This window comes from Helianthus annuus, chromosome 10 (genome assembly GCF_002127325.2).
Source record: "Helianthus annuus cultivar XRQ/B chromosome 10, HanXRQr2.0-SUNRISE, whole genome shotgun sequence".
Classification (NCBI taxonomy): domain Eukaryota; kingdom Viridiplantae; phylum Streptophyta; class Magnoliopsida; order Asterales; family Asteraceae; genus Helianthus; species Helianthus annuus.
Window position 1 is genome coordinate 114,339,737 of NC_035442.2, and position 15,532 is coordinate 114,355,268.

General features: G+C 34.9%; 1 long non-coding RNA gene across 1 annotated transcript; it reads left to right on the forward strand.

Moving 5' to 3' along the window:
* Nucleotides 1–7,784: 7,784 nt before the first annotated feature.
* Nucleotides 7,785–10,392, forward strand: LOC110885607. The gene is made up of 3 exons (XR_002562324.2): nt 7,785–7,923; nt 9,450–9,534; nt 9,996–10,392. It is a non-coding gene; the product is annotated as an uncharacterized LOC110885607 (long non-coding RNA).
* Nucleotides 10,393–15,532: the final 5,140 nt, after the last annotated feature.

A 15,532-nucleotide genomic window follows, 5' to 3' on the forward strand; every position in this document is an offset into this window, starting at 1 on the left:
GAGATATAAACATAAAATATCAAACCTACTTATTTCGTGGGGAACATCTCTCGGATATATAGGTAACCCCTGAAATCTTGTTTGAAGGGCTTTCTATTTCTGACATACTAGGTCTTTGTGCGTGATGATATCTGGGGTATTATATCTGGACTTCTGATTTTGCGGAAGCAATAGCCTAGTCCTCGTATAATACTTTGCATTGCTTTAACCATAAAGCTCACCCTCAGCATAAAAATGATGAAACATTGAAAAATGCAAATCATGTGTTGTTGAAGAAAAGATCCCCAAACGGGACTCACCTAAAGACGAGCCATCATCTCTTTGTCTGAACAGAAGTTCTAACTTGGGCTCTCATGGTCTCGCATTACCCGTTTACAGATATCATTAGTGTATATTCACCTGTAAGACTGAATATAGATGTCTGGATACGAGAGTATATTATGAGGTGGTACACACGAATAAGTTCAAGTACTTAAAACACTAATTTCGTATCTCGGAACAGTTAAACTTTGTGTGAAAATTTAAGTGGATCAGTATACTGACAATCTAAGTGAATCGTTTAGAACTTAAAATGTTTTAAAGCTTAACGGTGTTTGTGATTTGTCTCAAAAACTGATATGATTCTCTTACACAAACTCACGAAAATTGTGTATGTAAATATTTCTTTACTGCATTTCATTTCAAAAATCCAAAAAGATTTTCAGTGTGTTTTAGCATAAATTTTTGAAAATACAAAAAGATTTTTGACAACTGATGTTGAAAAGCTGATTTTCAAAGTTCCGAATGCTAAACTTGATGAACAAGGGGTTGGGAGAGTTGGTTTTGAAATAAGAAAGTTATTTTTTACAAGTGTTCATCAGAGACTAAATCATTTTTTAATGATATTTGAATGTGATTTCAAAATTTGTGAAATTTATTGTGAGGTAGAGATTGTGCAGGAATGAAGATTGGAAAGAGTCAGGTCCTGATTTTTGAGGATTCTGTGATTATAAAGAGCCAGGTTACGATTTTAGAACCTGTGAAGAGTGATAAGAGCCAGGTGGTTGATCAAAAGCCAGAAGATTGTGAATTCCAGACTATGATCCCAGCTTATCGAAAGGGGGAGTCTGAAGACATCTAAGAGGAAATCTGAAGATGCTTAGAGCCAGGATTAAGATTCTGAGAAAAAGGATCAAGAGATCTGATCAAGAAAATTAAAAAGCTCTAGAGCCAAGATCAACATCCAAGGGAAGATTAGAAGATAAGGAAAGAGAAAGAGATTGATTGAGGATGATTATATGGGTTGTGTTCATTTCGCACGAAATGAGAAATGTGCATTTCGCACGAAATGGCAATGACCATTTCGTACGAAATAGCAAGTTCATTCCGTGTGAGATGTTTCGTGCGAAATAGACTGGCCTATATATACGTGTCTTGTCATTTCATTTGTAACGATTTGATTCCGGTAGCGAAGCTCTGCCGAAGTGTCTCCAGCATTGTAAAACGTTCTGATATCAATAAAGAGACAGTTTAAAGTGATTTTGTGTGCGTACCAGCTGAAATAACTTCGATACATCTGTTTCCGCCTTTTGTATTGGACGAGATTTCTTCTGAACGACTCGTTTGGGTCTGCAAACGATCCTACATTTTTTATCAGAGTTAAACACCATAACGTTTTAAAATAAATAAATGGGATAAAACCCAAGTTTTTCTGATAATATATTTATAATAGACACCGTTAAAAAAAGCACCTTAACCTTTTGATAATTTGTTTAGTTTTATAGCCAAATAGCTATCAGAGATTGAGAGAGAATAAAAGTTTCTGAATGAATTCGACTGAAATGCCGAAGCCCTTCATTTATAGGGCTTTATAGGGTTACAATACTTAAAACAGGGCAGGGTTTTATTATTATTATAGGGTGAATTACTACAAAGAAAAACATTTATCTACCTCTTATACTAAAGCAAAATAATGTTGACCATTTGACCTTGATGTGGCATTGGTGAGAAGCCAGGAAATTGAGAATTGAGCGGCAATACTTTTCTCCTCTTTTTCTGTCACGCTAATAGTTTTCTTCCCCTTTCAGCCGTTCTCTTTTAGAGTACGCTTTCTTCTTAAAACCCTATTCGTGTTCCTTCATCATCTTCGATCCTACTCTCTGTCGTTCTTATTCATAAAACAATCAGGTTAGCGATCTTTCAGTTTTTTGTGTTCTTCAGTTATTGAATCTATTTAATTTAGTATCATATCATCGTCTTTTCAAATCGAGGGCTAAGTGGTAGGTAATTTCACAATTTATTGCAAAACAGAGGGCATCTAGGGTTTTGCAGATTGAGTAGTGATTTAGGGGTTTATTCAGAATGTCCTTCCATCTCTCTTTTATCAACCAAAAACTATTGTTACTAATCTTAAGTACATGTGTTTCATCGAAGGCTTAGTTACAAGGTGGTGAGACGGTGCATATGGTGGTGGTTATGATGAAGAAGGTTGATACAGTGGAAGCCTTAATGGTGATTACAGAGGTGGTGGTTTTTAATCATCATATTTTGATTAATAGGATGCGGGTTGTTTAGATTCAGTGGTTGAAATCATCAGTAGGTTGAATCAAGAAGCGAACATCAACAATCATCATCATGTAAGTGAAGATTCGATTGAATCTGTATTGTTGTTGATTGTTTGCTTGAAATTATTTTCAGTGGTGTTTCCTGTTACGATAAGAAAGGTTGTCTTGGTGTGTATCGATTTGATACGTTTTTAATTAGATTTAGATTATATGTTATATTCATGTTTGGGTTCAGGATTTCATGTATGGATTGTTTAGATTTCAAATGAAAACAGAGTAGTTATTTCATGGGGGTTTTCTTTATTCTTTTTGAAATTAAATCAACCTACTCAATGTGTATATTGATTGTTTTTGTTTGGTTAATTGCCAATTAGGGTTATGTTATTTTTGGCTATTGATGTTGAGATCAAGGTTTTCTATATGCAATGGAAGAGCAATACAAGCCATTGAAAGAATTTGGTGCCGGGAATTTTGTAGTAGCAAGCCTGGTTATATATAAGAAGATGAAAAAACTGTTTGCTATCAAATACAATGAATGAGGGAAACAGGTATAATCATTATTTTCTGAATTGTGAGAAGAAATAACCTTCAATAGCGATTTTGAAACCCATCAAATTTCTTTAACATTATATGTGGTTTACCTCACTTTCTAAAAGAAATCATTTTTTTTTCTTTTTTAGTTATATGTTATAATTTAGGGATTATGTCGAGTCTGATTTCCCTGGAATGACAATTATCCTGAAACTGTTTGTTTATCTCGAGTGGCGATTTGAAATGTTTACTTATGAATAGATCGATAAATGTTGTATGTTATTTCAAACGGGTCTAACAAAATTAGTTTTTGTAAATGTTTTATATATGCTTTGTGTCTGAATTTCATAACTTTTGGTGCTTTTGTGAATCTTATAGTAGTATATGTGGATTGACTTTGTTGTTAATCCGTTTTATCCTTTGCTACCCAATGGGTAGGGGTATGTTGGTGTAATGCAAACAAAATAACTTTGTTGGAAAAGTTTTGCACGATTCGTGTTTTTTGTTGGAATTCCTTTTTTTGTTGTAGATTTTGTGGCCTGATTTGCTCTGTATATTTCTTGAAGTTTGAGCAGTGGTTCAGATAGACATCGTGGCAGAGCACTGAAAACAATCGGAAAGGACTCGCTGGAAAAGTTGATTGGAAAGTGAGGTCTTGAAATTTGGGTGTTAGTTGTTATTCATTTTTTATGCCTTTTGAATTATAAGATATTAGCAATATTGATTTTCATCTTAGCAAAGGGTATTGATTGCTTTTTTCTTTCGAAGACACAAAGGAAGCCAGTGAGCTGTTTTGTTATTTCTGTTTTGCCATAACACAAAGAAGAAAATAACCAAGTGGGTGATCAAGTCAGAATTAACCCTTTTTAATAAATGTTTTAATTTATCTTTTATAAATTTTATCAATTTGTAAAAAATTCTAATCTGGTACCATTAAAATGAGTTTAAATTAATGATCATATTGGAATAGGGGTGAGGGTGGTACCGGTACTGTATCGAACTGGTACCAAAATTTGTCAAAACTGGGTACCGGTACCGAAATATTCGGTATGTTTGGTACCGTTATTTATTTGAAGGTAAGATTTGGTATTTTACCGGTACCCGGTACCAAATGCTCAACCCTAAATTGGAATCTATGGTAAAGTTGACCATTGCTTGACCATTTTATAACTTATTCAACATTATCGAGTTAACAAGTACATGGGTGGGTCTGTTTTTTTGTATTCAAAACTCATTTGACAAGTGTTGATAAAAATGGTTTTTATTATCGCTATGATTATTAGCCGTGTAATAGTCATATGTTATTATGATAGAGAAGTTGACCAATTTTTCACCATTTTCTACCTTATTAAATGAATATATTGGCTTAACATGGGTGGGTCGGGTTTTTTGTGTTCAAATCAACTCAATAAGTGTTCATAAAAATGGTTTTTGTTATCGTTATGATTATTAGTCGTGTAATAGTCATGAGTTTTGTTATTGTATGCTCTGTTGAAGATAAATAGGATATACCTTCGTGTTTCTTGATCACATGAAAAGCACATCAAAACAAGATGTAGTGAAAGAGAAGACGAGATAGAGAGAGAGAGCGTGAAGGAGAGAGGGGTGATCGTAGCTTTACCACAGTTCGTCCACTATCGTTTTTTTAACCACCCAGAGTTGTAAAGTGACAAAAATTTACCCTTGAGAAAGGTTATCTGGTGCAATTTTTATTACGGTTTTTTAATTGAGATTCGATTGGTGTTCAATTTGCAGATTATACGAGGTATGTATCTGAGCATATATTTGATAAAATTCAGTAGATCAGTAGGGAACGGGGATTATGGGTCAGAAACTCAAGAAATTTGATTTGGATTTTTTGTTTCGCACTGATTGATTGTTGAATTGAAGGCTTGTTGTTTTATTTTCGAATATGGCAAACAAGAAGTTGAAAAGGATGCCTTTACCTGAATCTTGAACGGTAAAAGAAGTGAACCATATTTTTTGTATTAGTTAAAATTGTTGCTTATGTCGTAATGACAAACTTTGTTTCATATGTTGTTGGATGCTAAATGACAGTGGTTCAAGCAAATCAAATTCATTACGCGCCTAATATTAATGAGCAGTAAAGGATCATGTATTTTTTATTATGATTAGATGTTTTGTTTTCTTTGTTATTATTCAAAGTTGTATATATGTGATGATTCTCTTTTTATTATTATTTTATAAATATAGAGCGGCCTATTAGTGTTTAGAAAGAAAGATATATGAAACGCTTTGTGGTTGCAGTGTTATTTCAAAAGAATGAACAAAATCTACACCATACTCATCTTTTCCGTTTTCAGGATCTGTGAACAACATTGTCAAACGGGTCTAACCAAATTAGTTGATTGGAAAGTGAGGTCTTGAAATTTGGGGTCATGTAGTTCAAGAAATGAATTGAATCCAAATATTCTCTCTAGGAAATCAAAGAATTGTAAACAAAGGTTAGTTGTTTTTCATTTTTTATGCTTTTTTAATTGCAAGATATTAGCAATATTGATTGCTTTTTTCTTTCGAAGACACAAAGGAAGCCAATGAGCTGTTTTGTTATTTATGTTTTGACATAACACAATGAAGAAAATAACCAAGTGGGTCATCAAGTCAGAATTAACCCTTTTTAATAAATGTTTTAATTTATCTTTTATAAATTTTATCAATTTGTAAAAATTTCTAATCTGATACCATTAAAATGAGTTTAATTTGATGATCATATTGGAATAGGGGTGAGGGTGGTACCGGTACCGTATCAACTGGTACCAAAATTCGTTAAAACTGGGCAACGGTACCGAAATATTCGATACGGTTCGATACCGTTATTTGAAGGTAAAATTTGGTATTTTACCAGTACAAAAAATGCCATGGTATTGGTACCGAAAAATTCGGTACAGGAAAGGAAATTCGGTACCGGTAACCGGTACGAAATGCTCAACCCTATATTGGAATTTATGGTAAAGTTGACCATTGCTTGACCATTTTCTAACTTATTAAACATTCTCGGGTTAACAAGTGCATTGGTGGTTCGGTTTTTTTGTATTCAAAACTCATTTGACAAGTGTTGATAAAAATGGTTTTTATTATCGCTATGATTATTAGCCGTGTAATAGTCATATGTTATTTTGATATAGTAGTTGACCAATTTTTCACCATTTTCTACCTAATTAAATGAATATATTGGCTTAACATGGATGGGTCGGGTTTTTTTGTGTTCAAATCAATTCAATAAGTGTTGATAAAAATGGTTTTTGTTATCGCTATAATTATTAGTCGTGTAATAGTCATGAGTTTTGTTATTGTATGCTCTATTGAAGATAAATAGGATATACCTTGTGTTTCTTGATCACATGAAAAGCACATCAAAACAAGAGATAGTGAAAGCGAAGACGAGATAGAGAGAGAGAGCGTGAAGGAGAGAGGTGGTGATCGTCGCTTTACCACAGTCCGTCCACCGTCGTTTTCTTAATCACCCAGAGTTGTAAAGTGACAAAAACTTACCCTTGAGAAAGGTTATCTGGTGCAATTTTTATTACGGTTTTTTAATTGAGATTCGATTAAGTTGGTGTTCAATTTGCAGATTAGATGAGGTAGTTTTCTGTGCATATATTTGATAAAATTCAGTAGATCAGTACGGAATGGGGATTATGGGTCAAAAACTCAAGAAATTTGATTTGGATTTTTTGTTTCGCACTGATTGATTGTTGAATTGAAGGCTTGTTGTTTTATTTTCGAATATGGCAAACAAGAAGTTGAAAAGGATGCCTTTACCTGATTCTTGAACGGTAAAAGAAGCCCATATTTTTTGTATTAGTTAAAATTGTTGCTCATGCCGTAATGACAAACTTGGTTTCATATGTTGTTCGATGTTAAATGGTAGTGGTTCAAGCAAATCAAATTCATTACGCGCCTAATATTAATGTGCAGTAAAGGATCATGTATTTTTTATTATGATTAGTTGTTTTGTTTTCTTTGTTATTATTCAAAGTTGTATATATGTGATGATTCTCTTTTTATTATTATTTTATAAATATAGAGCGGCTTATTAGTGTTTAGAAAGAAAGATATATGAAACGCTTTGTGGTTGCAGTGTTATTTCAAAAGAATGAACAAAATCTGCACCGTACTCATCTTTTCCGTTTTCATGATCTATCAACAACATTTTCACCTCCGCGTAAGAACCCGTTTCTACCATGGGAAGGTCTTCAATATCGATTTGTTTTCATTGTTGTAGAATGCTAGATGTGTGCTAATGCGATTGTTCTAATATATTTATTTACTGGATAGGATTGTTATAACTTTAAACATCGACTTTTTCTTTTGTAAACGATCGCATCCTGCATTGGGCCACTTCTTGCGTGTAAAGGCAGCCACGCCTCTGCTTCTTCATGACATCTCTGTTTTATAGTACCAGAGAGAGAGACGAAGACGCAAAGTTTAGAGCAAGAAGAAGCACTCACGAAGAGAGAGAGAGAGAGAGAGAGATAAAGATGGAGCTAACACCGCTTCCGGTGTTCCCGGCGTGTAACACCCCAAATTCCATGAGAATTTTAATTTAAGCTAGTTATGAACAAGTAAGGATAGTCTTGGTCTTAATAATATACATATTATTCTTGAGGGGCCAAATGTGTAAAGTGGCAAAACTTAAAACATTAAAAGTATAAAAAAAAATTAAAAACACACATAGAGTGTGCGTGTGTGTGTATACGATCGATCAGGGGCAGAGGGTGAGGTGAAACCCTAGTTTCACCAAAATCCATCAAATTGAACGGGGATTGAAGGGCTAAACTAATGCATGAACCAAGATTTTCGATCACTTTAGCGTTTCTACCATCATGTAAGTCGAATTTTGGTATTTTAATGATGTTTGATCAAGTGGGTTTTGTGTAATATGTGATTATAGTGTAAGATTTAAGCATAAATGTTAGTTATAATGAATGTGTAGATGCCAAAGTATGTTTAATTTTGATTATGATGAATATTGGGGGAAAACCCATTTGCTATAGGTAGGGTGGCGACATGGGTATACTACCCATGTCAAATCTTATGCAAATTCGGAAGTGTTATGATTTATGTTATTGGTTTTTGTCAGTTAGATTTAGTATGGTGTGAAGTTATGCGAGTTTTATTTAGATGTTAATGGCAAGTGAGCACAAGAATTAGGAAGATGAACATGAGAATATTTGTACATTATGCTTTAAATGCGAAACCCGCCAAGTGTTTGATAAAATGCCTACAAAGTTTGTGTAAAATAGTTGGTAAATTCGTCACTTTTGACAGCCTTAGATAGTCATCTTGTAAAGGCCGTATCTCATTCGTTATTAGGAGTTAGACAACGAGCCTTATATCGTTGAAAAGGTTGTTTCGCATATTACATTTCATATTTGGTCATAAGAGGCTGGTTATGAGATTAAGTGGGTCAAAACAGCATGAAAAGTTAGTAAATTCGTCACTTTTGACAGCCTTAGATAGTCATCTTGTAAAGGCCGTATCTCATTCGTTATTAGGAGTTAGACAACGAGCCTTATATCGTTGAAAAGGTTGTTTCGCATATTACATTTCATATTTGGTCATAAGAGGCTGGTTATGAGATTTAGTGGGTCAAAACAGCATGAAAAGTTAGTAAATTTGTTTTGACAGCAAGCTGTTTGGAAGCATTTCAGCTTCTGTGCTGATTTTGTAAAAATCATATAAAATCATAGGAATGTCCGATTATTACGATCTTTATATGCTTAGAAAGATCTCTGAGTGTAGATCATTTCATATTTGAACATGAAGAACTGAATCAGAAGATAAATGGGTTAAAATGTGTCGTGAACAGCTGCTGCGCAGAAAGTTGCTGCACAAATTTTAGTATAAATATTCAGTAAAAATAGTTGTATTGTTATGCACACTTGTATGAATCATGAACTACTGATTTTAATAAATTATTAGTAAGTTATTTGATTGTTTTAAGTGTCTAAAACACTTACCAACTAGTTTATGCATATAATTGCACCAACGAGTCGAAACGGGTTGTTGATAGAAAATAGTAGAATGGATGTGTAAAAACCAAGGTGTTAAGAAATGGTATGAAATGTTTAACATATGAAGCAAGTTGCCTAACTTAGAAAATGTTATCATTCTAAGTATGGAATTTTGAAAGAATAACGAACATGATGTAAATACATAATTATGCATGCTAGAAGCTCATGTATGACTGTTGTGATGATGGAATGATAAATTGTTAGATTGATTAGCATTGTAGTATTATGATACATGTTGAACTCGTTAAGCGATTGACACGTGAATAGAAGTGTGATTAGTGATGCGTATGATTATGTATACTAACTATTGAATGGATGTAATGGAATGAGATAATAGGAACGTGTCAAGGAGAGGTCAAGCATAGGAGGATAACGGGTCAAGATAAGGTAAGGTGACAAATACACTTATTGGAGTACTCGAGGTAAGTGAATTTCGATTCACTTTTTAGTAAGTTTAATAGATTTTAATACTTATGTTTACGAAACATCATGAAAGAACATGTAATAATCAGAAGTACAAAGCCAATAATGCCTCATTATTGAAGAAGGTTGTATTTAAGCCGAAGTAAATTGGTGGGTTTAAACGGGTCGAATTTTATGTGCATATGTTGCGTAATGTAATGAAATTCGTTATGGTTATGACCTTGGGTAAGAATTTTTAGTCATTTATGTAAGGGGAACATTGGCATGTATGAAGGTACGCATGTATATATATAAGTGTATATATATATATATATATGTATGTATGTATGATAATAAGTACGTAGGTGTGAATGTATGTGTGAATGAATGTTCAATGCTTAAGACATATGCATAAACGTTATCAAAGTGTTCGAGTATTTATGGTTACTAATGATGTGCGTTGAGTTGGAATGTAATGTAGGTATGGGATCGTTGGCTTCATGAAGAAATGGAGCTGGATTTGGATAAGAGTATTTAAGAAAGCGCTTGGACAATTCCACGACTACTTTATAGAATTCTCTACGAAATTCTATTATATAGTTTAATGTTGTATGGTATGTTAATGACTAATGGTTTGGTTGTACGTGGTGTCCACAGGTATCACTTGGGTTTTCTCTACATTTATTGAAGTGAAGCGGACTTAGTTCGAGTTGAGAGCAAGGATTGTACGGGGAGAATGGTCACATAGTGTAACTCATATAGGTTTTGAAGTATTAATGTTATAAAACGTTATAAATCCGTTTTAATGAATATATGGCATTTCGCATTTGAACCTTCATGTGTTTGATATGTCTATTAAAGAACGAAATTTTTGGGCTCTTGTTTTCCGCTGCGTCGTATTTTAAGTTATTACACGTTAGTCTTACAGGGAATTGTTCTTATTACGAACGGGTCATGCCCGAATTTTGTTAAATAATAGTATGATAATATTACATTTTGGAATGTGTAATTTGGGCGTAACACGGCGGCGCAAGACGGTGCTTCTATCTTCGGTATGCCAACAACCCCAAATTTCTTCTCATTTATCACTTGAAGAGACACACACATAGAGCGACAGAGAGGTGAGAGAGATGTCAGCAATTGTGGTGGATGATCCGCAGTGGTAACTGGCTGCCATCGCACGTTCCCGATGACTTTTTGGCCAGGTGATTCACCCTACATGATCTTCTTTTGTGAAGATCGATGACCTAGGGTTTTGGCGATTACACCTGATAACCATACAATCTTTCATATACCAGAATTGAGTTGAGTAGTGCCATCTGAGCCACAGAGAACTATTAAGGTAACCGATTTGAAATCTTTTTTTAAATTAGTTAGCTTTTGCAACATTGTTGATCTACATGTGATTGGATAGTTAGGTTACTATGAATCCAAAGCATTCAGATGAAGTTTCATACCGAATTGATTATTTAGGTTTGAATCTAACACATAACAAATTGTCTTTTACTAAACTATACATTATTCTTTACAAGTTATTTGTAAATACAATGATGCCACCTGTTGATGTTTTTAGAATGAAATAAATGATATTGTTATTTGCAGGAATGGGACATGTTATCTGAACTTATTCAGACTCAAACGAGAGTGGAACTGGGAATGAAGAGCTTAATGACGATGTTGCCCATGAAGATGAAGACTATCACATGGTGACTATTCATTTGACTTGACGGTACTGGTCGCATAATATGGCGAAAAGGTTGGTTAGTTTATCTGCACACATTTTATTTGTTCCTGATCTATGTAAGATGTCGGGTTCCACAACACAGTACACACATAAACAAGATTAAAGAAATGCAAAACTGGATGGGAAGCTTCAAGAAGGAAGGGCCGAAATGAACAAATTGGGCATATCATTGGGTTTTTTTAAGTACAACGGCTGGTGGCGTTTCTCACTTTTTTCTTGTGGAGGACCCGAATCCAAGCTTGCGTCTAATCTATCAATTATTTCTCCACAAATTCCTATGTTAACGGTCAACACTATTGATAATATAATTTATTGTAAGACCACCCATGTAACACACGGGTACTTAGACTAGTATATATATAGAGAGCGAAAGAAATGGAAAAGAAAGAATGAACAGAAGGAAGGTTGAATGTCCAACTATTTATACTAACTTTGGAAACTTGAAGTTCACGTCAATTTGAGGGTAGTTTGAATTTTTTTGTCAAGATTCTTACATATCTAAACTACACGTGTACACATCAGAAATTTCATTTGTTTGAAATTTTAGTTATTATTTTATTAATTTATATTATAATTAATTCAGCTGCTTTATTTATTTGGTGCTTATAACTTCTAAAATATGACGTTTTATAAAACAATGAATATGTCATTAGAACAAGAATACTTGTATCTACATTTTGAACCAAGTTTCATTAAAAACGGAGTAGGTTCAAATATAATGTATTTTATAATTTAATTATTAAACGGTTCCTGTGTTTGCTAAAATAACTTATATTTCCATCGGTCAACTTTCCCATGACTGTTCGTGTAATAACTTTATTTTAATTTAAAAATTTTGGGAATGTTACATCCTCCCCGCCTTGGCTAACTCTTTGTCCAATGGTAATGTGTTCCACATTTTGTATACAAAACCCCAACATACCGGCAGTAATTGAAGAATTACAAAGACTCAATCACTGCTAATCACAATGTAAAATATTTAAGGTTTTGTAAAAACAGTTAGCAAAAAGGAGATTACTCACATTGCTACTTTAGGTAATTTCCTGTGGCTTCCTGGGTAAAATCTAAAAATTTTAAATAACGCACACGTGTTAGTATAATAACCCAATTTTACATTTGTTATACCCTCCCCAAGACAGAACTCCAACGACTACGTCGGGCATAGCCTCAACAGTCGTTACGGAGCCCTAGATCAATCGGGCAGCGTATCTAATATGTAACTGGGGGTTAAAATACTTACAACGAGGTAGAGCTTCGCTAATTAGGGGGTATAATACCCGGGGATTACTTTAGCTATCAGAGATTGAGAGAGAATAAAAGTTTCTAAATGAATTCGAATGAAATGCCGAAGCCCTTCATTTATACGGCTGTTCGGTCGGTTCCTCGCGCCCCGAGACGGAGACACAAGGGGGCGTTGCGCCCCGCCAGGGCCAAAAAGGCGGCGTGAGGTTGCCGAGTCATCCCAGTTGTCGACGCGTGTCCTGCCACATGGCGGGCTAGGATTTCGCCACCCGTCACTCGCTCGCGGCCCGCGATGGAGTAGGTATAGTCTGTCACGCCCCGCGACAGACTTAAAATATTGTTTTTATTTTATTTTTATTAATTTAAATGTATTTTGGGCCTATTTCTCGCATATGGGGTGTATTTAGAAGCATTTAAGGTTGTCTAAAATATTTTAGTGAGGGTTGTTATATCCTGGGTATAATTCCTAAACTATTTAATAAAATAAATAATGCACTCGCATTAAGTATAATAACCCAATTCAACTTTATCCCTACGTCACGAGACAGAACCCCAACGAACTTAGTCGGGCAGGGCCTTGACATGCGTTGGTGGGTCCTAAATCAATCGGACAGGGTATTGACTCAGTGATCACGGGTTACAATACTTAAAATGGGGCAGGGTTTTATTATTATTATAGGGTGAATTACTACAAAGAAAAACATATATATAGAGACAGCGAGAGAAATGGAAAAGAAAGAATGAACAGAAGGAAGGTTGAATGTCCAACTATTTATACTAACTTTGGAAACTTGAAGTGCACGTCAATTTGAGGACAGTTTGAATTTTTTTGTCAAGATTCTTACATATCTAAACTACACGTGTACACATCACAAATTTCATTTGTTTGAAATTTTAATTATTATTTTATTAATTTATATTATAATTAATTCAGCTGCTTTATTTATTTGACGCTTATAACTTCTAAAATATGACGTTTTATAAAACAATGAATATGTCATTAGAACGAGAATACTTGTATCTACATTTTGAACCAAGTTTCATTAAAAACGGAGTAGGTTCAAATATAATGTATTTTTATAATTTAATTATTAAACGGTTCCTACGTTTGCTAAAATACCTTATATTTCTATTGGTCAACTTACCCATGACCTATTCGTTTAATAACTTTATTTTAATTTAAAAATTTTGGGAATGTTACACATACTGGCAATAATTGTAGAGTCACAAATACTCAATTACTGTTAAGTATAATTGAAAACATTTGAGGTTTTGGTAAAAAAAGTGAGAAAAAGAAGATGTACTCACATTGTTGACTTAGGTAAAACTAAAGCTTCCTGGTGATTCTCCTGGTTATTATCTATTAAAATTAAACAATGCACATGTGTTAGTAAAATAACCCAATTCACATTAACCGTACAACTCGAGACAGAATTCCAATGACTGAGTCGGGCAGAGCCGACATGCATTACGGAATCCTAGATCAATCGAGTATAACACGAGACAGAATTCTATCGACTTCGTCAGGCAGAGCCGACATGCGTTACGGAAATCTTAAATCGATCGTGTGGGGTATTAGCAGGGTTATAGTACTTACAACGAGGCAGAGCTTCGCTTTATAGTGGGTATTATGCCCGGATATAATAATAGCTATTCAGAAGTTGAGAGAGAATTGAAAATTTTGAACGAATTGAAATGAATTCGTCGACCTCTATTTATAGGCCAGATATAGGGCGGCTCGCGGCCCGCGTAACATTAAGCTAACTCTCTCGCGGCCCACGAGAGAGTAGACTAGGGTTTAGGCTCGACCAGTCAGCGAGTATAGGCTTGCCACGTGTCGACATGTGGCGGCTTTGTTTGTCTGGCAAGGCACTAGGCCTCGCGGCCCGTGAAGGACGAAGGTAAGGAAGTCGCGCCCCGCGACAGACTCCTTAATTTTGTTTTTGTTGATTTTAATAGGTACAAGAGTATTCCGGGTTTGTTTCTCGCATACGGGGTGTATTATAGGACATTTAGGGCATCCAAAAATGTTTTAGGAGGGTTGTTATAACAATAATTAACACAGTGTGATTCCATGCACTCTTTATAAGTGCGTTTTTGAAAAATTTGCTTTGATCTGAGCTCCTTAAAGGGAAACATCAATCACATCCATGTTATCTGCCATGTATCGAAAGCACTGGAACTTCTAAAGCTCAAGAAAACGTCATTTTCAAACCATGTAAAAACCTTCGTTTCTATTTAGAGACCATCAAAAGCACTAGAGATAGGCATTGTATGCAATTAAAACATCTGATTTTCGGTGGTATTTATAGGGTGCAAATTTTTATTTACAAATAATTCGAAAATGTTACAAAAAAAAATATATTATCCACAAGCGCATTAGGATGTGTCCTTCAATAAAGCAAACGAGCCAGCCAAGGAGCCATCAGCGCCTCGGAAAGCAGCGGAGCCAGACGCAATCAAGCAACTTTATATTGGGATGCGCTGGCGGCTGACTCTTCCACACAAAAATCCCACGTCTCAGACTCCTATTGAAGGACACATTGGAGGTGTAATGCGTTGTTCCAAGAGCGCAGGAGGTGGCCATTTTCAGAAGTGGGTTTGGACTTTGGCCATTCTCGTAATTTTCCCTTAAAACAACAAAAATATAATTGACTTACTAGTATATACCCACAGACTTTGTAAAAACATAGTTGACATACTGATATATACCCACAGATCTTGTCACCTTGTCAACCCAACTTTGGCACATATCAAATAATTAGCGGGAATATTATTTAGCGGGGGCAGTTCACGAGCAGTTTTCTAGCATAATTTGAATTAGTTTAGTAACTGTTGTATAGGAGTAGAAATAAGGGGTTGTTTGGCAACCTTTAACTGGGTAAGTGTTGAACCAGTAAGAGGTCTGACTGGGTAAGAGACTCTGAACTAGTAAGTGTTGAGCCCTATCAAGGACGGGGACGGCATATTGCATCGAGTACCCGTCCCGGGGACGGAAATGTAACACCCCGTGTTACAAAAGTCAAAGTCAA